Here is a 14,055-nt window from a genome sequence, read left to right as displayed (position 1 = left end):
GACTGACATGCCATTCATACGAGGCACAAGTTTTAAATTATTGCTCTTGTCATCTTAGAAAGTTGATATACTAAAAGGTTTTGCATCAGCATGCATGTCCTGAAGGATACAAAATCTGAAACTCAAATGTCTGTTGTTATTTAGTGCAAGGGTGTAGCTAGGCGTATTCTTCATACTCTGCAGTTGAGAGAAACCATGCCTTTATGGTACCAGCTTTATGCTTTACGATAGCACACAAGTACAAAATTAAATTCTCTGGTCACAACCCTGAATTTTAGTGACATTTAGTGACATTAATCACTGATGCTTTGCCAGACAATCCTACATTTTATGAGGAACAGACCAAAAATAAGAGGAGAAGTCGGGTATTAAAGATGGAGCTAGATGGAGAGTTTACAGAACTGTCCTTTAAAGTTTCAAATATAGTTATTACAGTTAAAAATTACATCATCATAAAATGTGTGACTTTGAGAGAAAACAAGTGGGTCTATAGGTACTAAAAATGTCATACTCTATAGAGTTGTATGTATTGCTCTGCTGAAAATGCATGTTGCTGTAACTACTCAAACTATAAACTGCCTTAGTGGGCAACGGCTCTGTATCAAGAAAGGAGTCTCAGTGCTAGTATGTATACTTAATTTTGTCCAAGAATAGTGGCTGAAGAGGTGAGGTACTCTGCAGAAAACATCAAATGTAAAAAGTCAATGCAGTTTCATCGCAAAGTTCGGAAACAGAATAAATATTAATTCACACTGGATGAATATTGATTACTTCCACCTGACGTACAACAATGGGGTAGGGTTTTGGGCGGTGCTTGCTACTGCGTATCTGGTGAGCCAGTACACTGCACTATCACCAAGATCATCATGGACCTAATCAACAAGGATGTAGGTGACCTTCAAACTCAAGACACAACCCAGTTTGGCTTTGATAAGGGTAGATTGTGCTTATTGAACCTGGTAGACTTCTTTGAGAAAATCACCAAAGCCCTGGATGAAAGCAAGACAGTGCACACCACCTATCTAGGCGTAGCCAAAGCCTTTGACACAATCCCACACTCAGGTATCATTGAAAAACTCTCCCAGCTAGGAGTTAACCCTTACATCACTAGATAGGTAGCTAATTGGCTCACCAACAGAACACATACTGTCAAAGTTGGTGACTCCACCTCTGTCAGGAGACCTATCAGCACTTTCAGCAGTGACGTACAGCAGGGATCTGTACTGGGCCCTTTAATATTTTAGAATCTATTTCTCAGACATCCAGGCTAAAGTAGACAGCCTTTGGCTTACTAAGTTTGGTGATGATTGTAAACTAGGTGGAATCAGGGAGTCCTACAATGATGTTAACATATTACAGGAGGGGCTACACAGAAAATGACTGGTGTCAAAGTCACAGTCTAAAAACTAAACACAGAAAAAGTGCACTGTTATCCCAGTTGGCAAAACAGAATTCCCCACTAATCATTATACTGACAACAACCACCCATCTAAGTTCAAACCCAATGGTGTGAGATCTAGGAACACAGGTCAACAGCAATCTGAACTTTGATCACCAAATTTCCATGGTGACAAGGAAAGCCTTCTATATTACGCATCTCATAAGTAAAGGCATCACTTCCAGGTCTAAGGATGTTTATAACCCCACTTTACTTGACCCTGATCAGACCATTAATAGAGTACAATGCTCCCTTCTGCATGCATCTCACCAGACACCTGCAGCAACTGGAGACACTACAGAGGTTTCTCACTAAGAAGATACAGAGCCTCCACATCATGACCTACATGGATAGACTGAAAGCCCTGTCACTGTACTCTGTATCATATAGGCTACTGACAGGCAACTTGTGTCTGGCCTAAAGGGCAGTGTCTGACCCCAACCTGATGGAAATGATGCACATCTGCAAATCAAATGGCACTAGAGCCACTTGCTCTAAGGATCTCATTCTTGCCGGTGACATTAACAGAACATGCTGGAGAGACAGATATATCTCCCAGAGATTGCCGCTGCTCTGGAATAAACTTCCAGTTCATGTGAAACAGAGCTCCTCAATGATCCTATTCAAGCAGAACTTGGACAAATAGATGGGTGACTGCAAATACACCCCAGGGGTGCACCAATGTCCCTTATGGAGAGGAGTAGTCAGTGCTGGTCTGTAAAGTAAGCCCATCTAACCAAGGGAAACATAGGCAATGCAGGATTAACATGGCTAGGCTTATAAAGGTTCTACGGCCACTGGTTTAGTAACCTCCTATGACCCTATGAACCTATGAAATATTGAAAAATGTGTGCAACTGCTTCTATCCCACGAAGAGGTCACTGGAAGGGCAGATGGTGAATGCTCCCTATCCTAGTATGTATTCAGCTGAACTACTCCTGAGGAATTTGGATATGTAAAAAAAAATGAAAAGAAATGAGAGAGAAAGAAAATAAAAAGTACAAAGGAATTCATAATGAAAATAAGAAAAAGAGAAAATATACACAATACGTTTACACATAATGCTACACAGCATTCAACTTCTTACTTTAAAACAATTTTATTTTTATAAACCTTTATTAAAGTAAAACAGAATTTACATGAAGTGCTTATGCATACATGGAGCAACAATATGGGAAGTGCTTATGTATACTTGGAAAGAATGATTTAAGAAGTGCTTATGAATACTTATGATTAATAGTATGGGAAGTACTTATGCATACTTGTTATTAATAGCATGAGAAGTGCTTATGAACACTTGTGATTAATGGTATTGGTTCATAGGTGTTTACTAGGTAACAACCACAATGGCCTTTTTAAGCCTAGCCATGCATCCCAAATCTCTGACGAGTTCTGATATGCTTGATAAGTGTAAGCATGGGCCTGGGAGATGAACCATTTACAGGTTGCCTGCTTGCATCAGAGACATAGGTGACAAACCAGGGATGAATTTCCATTTGGGTATGGGAAGTACTTATGTATACTTATAATTAGTAGCATAGGAAGTGCTTATGAATGCTTATGATTAATAGTATGGGAAGTACTTATGCATACTTGGGAGAGTAAGCGGCTAAGGCTTGGTGGGTTTTACATTTTGCAGTCTGCTATACTAACATAAATTATTACGTGTCATATCTGTGCCTGATACACATTTGTTTGCAATATTGTACTGAACCCCCCACCCTTTTATTAAAACTTGTACTAATAAATCTAATAAAATCAGTTAAAGGCAGCATCCTGCAATTATTCATTGACATATCTTTAACAGTTGGTTACAGTAATGTACTGCAGGTCTTCAGTTACCATCCTTTATAGATAATTGTTTATATACACTAATGCAATCAATTAAAGACAGAATACTGCATGTGTTACTTTATTCATACTTACCAGTGACTTCAGCTAAACTCTTAGTTCTCCTACTCAGCTGGCTCCTGTTGTAAGATATCTCATCATCCACTAAATAGAGAAAGCACAAGACAATTGTTGTTTACCTGTAGTTCTCCTTTTTCTTAACTTTATTGATATAACTACTACTATCAGGCAAGGCATTTCATTACCTCCTATACTTGCTTACAATTTTGTTAATATCGGAATTCTCATACTGCACCATTCTTTCTTTTAAAGTAAGTTATAAATAACTTATTACACTTTTCCGTACCTTTTTAGTCTAGGTTCTACTTTTAAATGTTATGATTTGCATGTATCAAGGAACTGTGTTCAGGCAGAAGCTATACAGACAGAGAAAAATTTAGCAATTCAAGAAAGTTTTCTGTTCCTTTCAATTAAAGCTTAAAAAAACTGTGCTACAGATGGATGTACACATGCTTCAGCTCAACAATATGTGCTTTGATAGCTTTTTTCCTAGTAACTATAAGCATATATGGGAATGGTTTAAAATGTATACAGAAGTAATACAACTGGTCATTTCTCATTATGTGCTAGTCATTCACTTCATACTGCAACCTCCACCCACTTTCACCAACTTCCATTCTGACTGGTCTGTGGTTCCCCATTGACAGTTCAGACATCTTGTATGTGCTGTTAATGATATGGAGGAAATGACTGTCTTATGCAATTATTATACCGATAAATATTTTCTGGCTAATCCAAACAAACTCCTTTCTTTACAAAAATGGTCTGCATATACTTTAAGTACTAACTAAGGTAATGTTGATGTTGTGTCTTTTGGCTTTTCCCTGTTAGGGGTCGCCACAGCGGAACTCCAGTCCGCTAATGATTGGCAGTAGATTTTTACGTGCCAAGTTGCCGGCCCTGACGCACAACCTTCAACGAAGGTACACCCATTCACGCATGTCTCCACACAGAAGACGCTCTAGCTGAGAATCAAACAGGACGACATCTTACTGTGAGGCAACAATGCTACCCCTGCACCACCAATTACATAGCAATGCAAATATTTTTGTTTGTATATAAATACAAACATTTATATACATATAAAAGCAGTTAAAAGTACACCGATGCAAACGTATGTTTGTAATTTATTGACATATATATGCAGACGTATATACATTTCTTTACTTATTCATGTTTTACATTTGTATTTATTCAGATAATTATGTTATATTTGTATACAGATGCAGTTCTGTGTGCAGATGTGTTTGTTTTTCTTTGCATTATTATAATAACATCATAGTTACATATTTGTATTGACACAAGTTTCTTCTAGCAAATACCTTCAGTTATGCAACATACTTATAGTTTACTTTTATTTTTTAATATGACCAAAAAAATAAAATACTACAGAACTCTGACATTCTTCTTGCTAACTGGTTAAAGGACTTATCCAGCAGGCCAGATATATGCTTCTGTAGGTCATTGTATCTGTGATGGCATTGCTGGCCAGAGTTGGTAATCCCTGTTAGGCATAACAGATGCTCACCCAAATCCTGCCAAACATCAATCTTTATCCATTGCCTACCCTTACGCAGGACTGAATCTTATTTGGGTATGAGACACTAAGAAAGTAGACCATAATCTTGGTTTTCTTATCTGACCAGCACAGAAAGCAGCCTCATGCCTTCACAGGTGCTGTCCATCATTAGAATTACCAATACCCAAATGAAGAAAGTATGGGCAGTGCTCATGATTCACAGGTTTATAACTCCCTCTGAAGTGGGGCATCAACTTATCCAAACCCAGTTAAACAGCAGGGCCATTAGATTTGGTACTTCTGCTTTTGACAAGTTTGGTTTTACCAAAAAATGCTTTGACACCTACATGTTTTTTAAAGGAACACATTCATATTTCATTTATATGCTGGATAAAAGCCAGTATGCAATCATCATTACTTTATTTTTATATTAGTTACAATTGTTTCTGCTGTTGTGCATTGCCTTAGCAAACTTTCTGGAGTATTATACCTGAATTTCATTAATACATACCTCATGCAGTACAGCAGCAGAAGTTATGATTTTTTGGTGGGGACTTTTGCAGACTTTTGCAGAAATAAATATTCCTGTGTGTGTGAGCAACAACTCTTTGTAAATGAAGAGCCAGATGGGACGGGATTAGACTTCATGTTTGAGCAAACGCACAAGCATATGACTCCATTTTGCCTTTTCTATCTATATTCAGCTTTGACTATAGCATTGGCTATGTGCATTTTCCTGCAGAATGCTGGGGACAGCTGAATACTGCTGCAGACTATGTAACTTTCACATGAACCCGAGTCAACATTAATGAGTACCCAAGACTGACTTATGTGGATAAGTGGCCATGCAAACTTGCATATTACTTCATTTCGTAGACATAAAAATAAATGGGCCTAATTTGCTACTGAATGTGTAAATGGACTTGAATTTATGTGAAAACGTTTAATTCCACCATATTAACTTGCAATTACTTGAGTATGGTGGGAAATAACTTAGGAAACTGTGGACATTTTAAAGTAAGAAAGAAATAATAGAAATATAAATTAATAAAATGAAATATTATAAATAAAAAATAGAATAAAGAAATATTATAAGTTAATAACACTTCAAAATGATGCAAAATTAGTGAGTTTACTTCAAGAAATGTTTATTTTACTGCTATAATGGGCATATTAAAATGGCTTTACTGAATACTGTAGAACAGTCATTTGTAAGTGGAAAAATCATTACAGCCGCAGTAGAAATGATTAGTGATCACTGAAAAAATAATTTTCTTTGGTGATATTTAGTGATTGTGCTTACAAATTTGAAATGTAGTTATTTAATTGTGAAGTACTACAGTGGTATGGATGCTTTGTTAGCTCAATATACATTTACTTGGAGAAGTCTGAGTGTCACTGATGAATGAAAAATGACAGTATTTTGAATATAAGACAGTGGTAGGGCTAAAGGACACATTAAACTGTTAAACTGATTGTTTTACTGTTGTGAATTTATTTATGATACTGCAGACCATACTATAGTATGATGTTATTTGGCTGGACTGAGATTTTGCATGTGTATATAATTACATACATTTTTTATGAGGATGGCATGCATGCTATCATTGTAGTGCTGCCTGACTGAAGATTACAGTCAATATATTTCTTTTTTTGCGGGGGGTGACTGTGGTGTATTTTTTATGTGCAGTAGTGATGCAGAATGAGAAAACCAAATCCTCATGGCAGCCCTTAAGACATACATATGGCAAATATATCTTTGGCAAAGAGTGGTCCCAATCAAGCTGAGAGGGCAACAGCCTGGAATACATTTGTAAGGGACACTAATGTTGTCAGTGGAAGAAACCACATATTAATATAGTCCAAGAAGAGGGCAAAATATAAGGTAGGATGTGTTAGTGAGGCTGAGTGCAATTGCCCTTAAAAGTATGGGGGAGGGCTCCAACCATTATATATTTATCACCAGATGAAGAATACCTCCTTTTTGTTCATAGGGATGTCTATGACACAGAAGTTGATGGTACTGGAATATTCAGCGGTGATGTGGATATTGGTGATTAACATCTGCAGGAGCAATGCTCGTCTGCTCATGAAGACTGGCTTAAAAACAATAACATATATTACATAGGGATGGTGACATAGAATAATTACAATAAACACATGAAAATTATTATTAATAGGTGAACCTTCTTAATCTGCACAGAATGCCATTGAAAGCAGCGTGCATGGAAAGTTTTCCCCCACCTCCTTAATAATCATGCAGTAGTGTATGTTTTTTCTTTATTAATAACATCTTCAAACACTATATAAATACATTTTGAGGATATCAGCACAAGAACGGCTACTGAAGCTGATGATGATGGCAATGCAATTATATTTATGTAGTCTGTGGAAAGTGGCAAGCAGTCCTCAAGTTTAATGGCAAGATCTCACACCCCCTGATACGTTAGTAACTCTGCAGGAAGTGGCCATGCATCATAAAGTCAAGGATATGTTGGCATTGTACTCACACTTGCACAAACCCAGATGAGCACTTTGAGGATGATGGTAAATATTCAGACGTAACAGTGTCCGCAGTGACACCTTTACTTCGGGATTTCAGGCACAGGAATTTATCACAGCTAACACAGGAAACACATAATGTAATTTATAATGCAGCCATTGTGATCTTCGTACTATAGATCCTTGGAGCATTATGATAGATATTTTGTTTGTTAATGTATTATCTATAGTTTGTCTGCTATTTATAAAACCAACCTGTTAGCCAAAATCGATGTCATAAGGAATGTAAATATATAACTGCAGCATATGGTTTGATTAAAGAAATAAAATATAATAATCAAATATTAATTTCCAAATACTGGAGAGAAATTGTTGACAATTGAAGAAAGTAAAAAAGAACTCAAAGAACTCACCAAAATGCCCAAAATTTCAAGATAGTAGCCACCAAACATATTCTAGCACATAAATTTCTAATTAGTGATCATAAAAAGTTCCATTCCACTATTCGCTGGGAAAAACTGAATAACTGTTGAATTTTATTGAGATAAGTCTTATATGGTTACTAGTTCTTTTTCTAAGTGTATAGGTATGTATAAAATAAAGAATTATTATTGAAAAAAAAAGGAAACACATAATGTATTGGCTGCCCAGCAACAAATGTGCTGTGACATTATTACGGCTCGGAGTACTGCCACAAAAAGTCAGCATTTAATGGTCAACATCCTTCAGGGCATAAGTGAGGATTCTCAGCACTATGTGGAAATTGAAGAGAACAGAGAAAACTCCATGATCACAGAGATGCATAAAATGCTGGCACACCGAGCTTCTATGGCTGCCTCCATTCATACACTACATAGGATTTAAAAGACTAAGTAGCAGTCAATCTTGGAAAGAGATGAGGGGAAGGTACTGTCTAGACACATACGAAGAGATCTAACCACTGCACAAATGTTTTTTTGTCTCTGAGGTCACAAATTATCATGTATTACAAAATAAAATAGTGTAATGTACAGTACCTCAACAGACAGCATAGGTCAAACTGAGAAAATATTGCATAATATACAAAACATATTTGATGCATTTTCATTCAATTGAAAGGTATGAACTCATGTTGCACACTGAAATAACACTTTTTACTAATCGTACCACTTCAGAACATTCAGTATATGCATAGCAGGGTATACCACCTGACTAGAATTTATTATTCAAAACAGTTAAAAATATGATTATTAGTTTTATAATGTTTTACATCACTGAACAGCACTCAGGCATGACTTTTACAGATGATATAAATAACTGGAGTGAAATAAAAAATTAGGAATTTGAAGATGAAATGCATTGTCAGATGAACACTGACAGTAGATCATGCACCATACAACATAGCCGACATATAGCAGTGCATGCATCACTTATACTCTACATGTTTTATACAAAAAGGAAACACTAACCTGAATGTCATGGTCCATAGTTCTGAACTAGACGCCACCTGTTTACCTGCACAGCTGTATGACATGCATGACACTGCTGCATGGGTCCCTTACTACTGCTGCCAGCTGGTCACCATTGGTCATAGTAGGACTTGAACTGGGAGTTGCATTAACAGCATGAGTCACTTCACCACCTGGCTGGCACATGATCATGTTGTGCCGAACAGAATATGCAGTAAACATCCTTCTTGCAGGGCACCCTCAAACTCATCCAAGCACCTAAAATGAGCCTTCAGGAGGCCAAAGACCCTCTCAATGACAATATGGGCCTTTGACAGGGCTATATTAAAATTGTTTTCTGGAGTGTTACTTAGATTTCACACATTGGTGACATGAGCCATTGCTCCACCAGATAGGCAGCATCAAATAAAAGACAAAAAAGATTGAGAGAGAGAGAGAGAGAGTGAGAGAGAGAGAGAGAGAGAGAGAGAGAGAGAGAGAGAGAGAGAGAAGAGGAAAGCAAAACAAAGAAAAAGTGGTTTAGTATTCAGCAGTACATTTTGACATGAATAACTACTTAAATAAAATAGTGAAAAGAGAACAAATATTTTCCACTTACTAAAAGGAGGACCACTAGGCATTCTACCATGCAGGAAGAGATGGTAGAGTGAGATAGTGTGCCAGATATGGGAGTCATGTTCACTGTCAGGGTGCTGGGCAAATATGTTGGTGGTGCCCCCCCCCCCATGTATCACACACTTCCTGGCAAGTGATGGAATGATTGGAATTATAGTCCTTCCTATTGTGGTACTGCTCATTCTGTGGGCCAGGAAGGACCGTAATTGCATCACATTGCAATCTATTGCACCAACTACCTCAAGGAAATATGCCATCCCATAAGAAGCATGCATATTCCTGGCTCAGTCCTTACGTGACATTGGGAAATATATGTACTGATTCGCACATGCCAAGAGTACATCCAAGAACTGCTGCATCCTTGAGGCAGAAGTCTGTGTGATACCCAAAGTAACCCTAGTCTGTCTCTGGAAGGTCCCCATAACAAGTATAGTGAGGGTTATACATACCTTAGTATCTACAGGGATAGGTAGTCCACACATTCCTCCAGTAGACTTATAGGGTTTGTACACATTCACTAAGACTAAAGCTATCTGGTATATCCTGGTTATCAAAATGATAATGGGATATGCCCTGCTTATACCTGCACCGTTTTGGCCAGTGAGTACCATTCGGCACAAGTGGTTCTGGCTCACCCAGGACAAGCAGCTCACCCTGGGAAATAGCAAGGCTAGCAGCAAGTGACAGCATCTTTACAGTTTGCAAAGTAGAAAGAATAAGTGTGACTCCTATTTATATACTGAATCTGTGAAAAGTGGGAAAACTTAAATCTCATTCACAAGTAGGCAAAATAATGCTTCACTAGCATTGAGTGTTTTACATAATTTCTCACTTCATTATGACTTCATGTTCTTATTGTTATACACAGCCATCACACATCAGTCTCAGTGCCCTCTATTAATCTTTCCTTATCTGTGCTGATTCATAGACAGCACCGATCACTTAACGCTTTTGCAAAATGATGGAACAACATCCTTCATATCAAAACTAGATCTGATCAGGAAACAGACGTATTTAAGGTAACAGCTGATTCTTGCTCATTGCATACTTCAGGTAAAGGTTGCTGGGTTCATTATGAGAACTAGATCTGATCAGAAGACAGATGTATATTGGATAACGACATATACTTATTAATTGCAGACTTCAAGTAGGTATTGTTTGGTTCATTGTGCATATTTTGAAGTACTGCATGATAATTCAAGAATTATAAATATCGATCTATATCTATCTATGGCTATGGTGGGTGGTGTGGTGGTGCAGTGGTGCAGTGGCCATTGCTCACAGCAGGAGGTTCTCCGGTTTCGATCCTCGGCGGGGGTGCTGCCTCTGGTGCGCCTCTCCCTCCCTGTGGTCGTGGCGTGGGTTTCCTCCGGTCCTCTCCTCTCCCATCCCACATCCCAAGGTGCTGTGGAGTGGATTGGATACCTAAATTGCCCCTAGTGTGAGTGTGCCTGTGCTTTCAGGAAGGTTGGGCGGGGGGGGGGGGACCTCGACAAAAAACACTGCCAACTCAATTCGGACAAAGGTGATCCGACTGTGTGCTCCCCCTAACGAAAAAAGAGAAAGAAGAAGAAGATCTATACCTATCTATCTATCTATCTATATATATATATATATATATATATATATATATATGTGTGTGTGTGTGTGTGTGTGCGTGTGTGTATATATATATATATATATATATATATATATATATATATATATATATATATATACATAGATAGATATAGATATAGATATATAGATATATTTTATCTGTATCTACCTCTATATATGTATATATTTATTTATAATGGATGTCTGTTTAATACAGTTTTAGACTTATTTACCTTAAAATTGAAATGCCACAGAGGCTGCATTTTCCTCAGACTATGAAAACCTTTTATATTTAGTGTTCATAGAAGTGTCTTTCCTCAGCCACACGTTTTTGCACATAATTGTATTTATGGCTTCATTTCTATGTACATATGCAAGATGGAGAAATGCCAGCACTTTAATGCAATAAATAATGGCCCTATTAGAAGGTGATGCACTTATCAGGCCCATCTTAGAATGATCAGTTAACTACAGATGTTATTGGAGATTAGAGAAAGGGAGAAATTTGATCAGCAGAAAAGTAAATATCTGCTATGAATAAATATAATTATTCTAGCAAACTTTTACTAGCAATTCACCAAGTTTAATTAATTCACTTGTCTAAGCAGAATTTTTTAGACCAAGGACCCTGTGCAGTACAATTTTTTTCTTTAAATAAGCAAAGCATATTCTCATCAAATTTTCTATTATGGATTATTTTTTAACTTTGTCAAACACATTTGGATAAAGCTGCAGGTGTAAATTTGGACAATCAGACACATATGATTAAACACACTAGAGAAAATATTTGTCAAGAATAAAAATCACGTGACTTTTCAGTATCACAGAGTATAATTTTTTTGGAAGGCAGACAAGCAAAAATATTTTCAGACACAAATATTTATTGTTAACTGAGAGTGTTATGGGATTACTATGTTACCCAAGAACCTAAGTATATCTTACTATAATGGAAAAAATATTTTTGAAAAACTTACTGGCATTTATATTTGTGTCACAAACTCAAAATGTGCATCTTTTACAAGAAAAAGGATATTCCAATTATTTCAGTGTAACGTTCATAAATACTAGTGATAATAATGTATATGACTTACCAATGGTGTACCATCTTTGGGTCATCTACAAGCTCCCAAGTCCCAGGTGCTCAAATGTTTACTTGTCTGGCTACTCATGCTCAAAGCCAACTATATGTCTGGGCAAGCTAAAGCCACCATGGGGGAGAATGCAACAGCAGCACTCTGCTGGATCACAGTAGCCAAGTTCAGACAATGTTAACACAGCCATAAGGAGGGAGTTGGATGGGGTAAGAGTACAAATTAGGATTTCAGCAAGTGACTGAGAGAGGCATTTGGATTTAGGGAGGAGGCAAGCTTTATTTTTAGGAGAGAGAAGAGAGCTTTATGTTTAGGGAGTAGGAAGGGAGTTTTTACTTTAGGAACTTCATAGGTTCATGTGTTCATAGGAGGTTACTTGGCTAATGGCCCTAGAGCCCTTACAAACCTAGACATGCTAATCCCAAGTTTCCCCAATTGTCCTTATTAAAGCAAAGAAATAAAAATGTTAGCTTGCCAAGAGAACAGATAATAAACATGGTAACTGAGTAATAATAAAATCACTGTTCGGCCATGGAGATAGGAAATGCAGGCAAGTTAAAAGCATTTAATGAACAGATTAAAATCACAAAATCACAAAATAACTGTTAGAGGACAAGCACTTTCATCAAACTCCCTTATTCAGATCCATAAACAGCCTTTAAAGACAGGAGAATAAATAGATCCTTAAATCCAATTAAGTTATTACATCATTTCTTGAGGCTTCTACCCTTACGTAAGGGTTTTAAAGGGACCATAACATTGAGGCAAGGCTGCTTATCTGCTCACAGGTGTGCTATCCACCCACCTCAGTTCTGTTACTTCAGGTTGATTTTTGATATCCCACCTCTGTTGCTAAAATCCATTTTTTCTAATCGGGAAAATAAGAATTGATGAGTGGGATGTGTATGCACCTGACATGCTAAAATTTGTTCTAACATTCAATCTGATATGACTATAGTATCCAAACTCCTCTCTTTAAATAATCTGTTTGTCTTCCCTACACAGAATGCTAAGCAACTGTCGCATCTAGCTACATAAATCAAGTCCTTTGTGTTATAGTCCACATATTTCTTAGTGCCAAATTCCCATTTACTTACCTGATCCTTGTCTATGTATGGACAGGTATTGCATCTCTAGCAAGGGAAAGTACCTTCCTTAATGGTTACATTCTTTTTAATATCTTGAGTTGTCTGACAAAGCAAGCTCTTTAGATTGCGTTTTTTCTTAAAAGTAAATGTTGGCTTATCGCCTACTATTGATTTAATTTTGTCATCCATCATTAGAATTTTCCAATTTTTCTTTATTGCTTGACATACAGAAGAAATGTCATTACTATATGTCAGTGTACATCTGATGCCAGTTTCTTGTCTCCTAGATGCTTTTGTTGTTCCCTTCTCTTTTCTATGGACATAAGGCTTTCCTTTCATTGCTCATGACTCCTGAGCATTTCTAAGTCCCTTTTCTATATATTGCTTCTTATAGCCTCAAGCTAATAAATCATTTGCTATACCATCACTTTCCTTTTTATTATATTCATCTTTTGTACATAATCTAGAAGCTCTTAGAAAGTGACCTTTCAGCATGTGTGTAAAGATATGAGCTGGACGCATATATGTTCTATGTAGAACATGGTTGCGTCAACACTCTTTCTTAAACATTTTTATGTTGAAGTTCCCGTCATTATCAAGAGAGACATTAATGTCTAGAAAATCAATCTCTTTGTCAGAATGGTGCATATCAAATTCAAGAAAATTTGTGGTGTTTTTTAGATATCTTAGGAACTCAATTAAATTCTCATTGCTACCCTTCCATAAGATAAATATATTGTCCACAAATCTTCCATAGTAAACTATTTTTTCTCTCCCACTGTTGTCCCCTTGTGCAGCAAAAACATATTCTTTTTCCCACAGTGCCAACACTAAGTTGGCATAA

The sequence above is a fragment of the Protopterus annectens genome, chromosome 10.part0 (assembly GCF_019279795.1).
Source record: "Protopterus annectens isolate FY-2018-M chromosome 10.part0, PAN1.0, whole genome shotgun sequence".
Taxonomy (NCBI): Eukaryota; Metazoa; Chordata; order Ceratodontiformes; family Protopteridae; genus Protopterus; species Protopterus annectens.
This window is presented reverse-complemented; position numbering follows the sequence as displayed.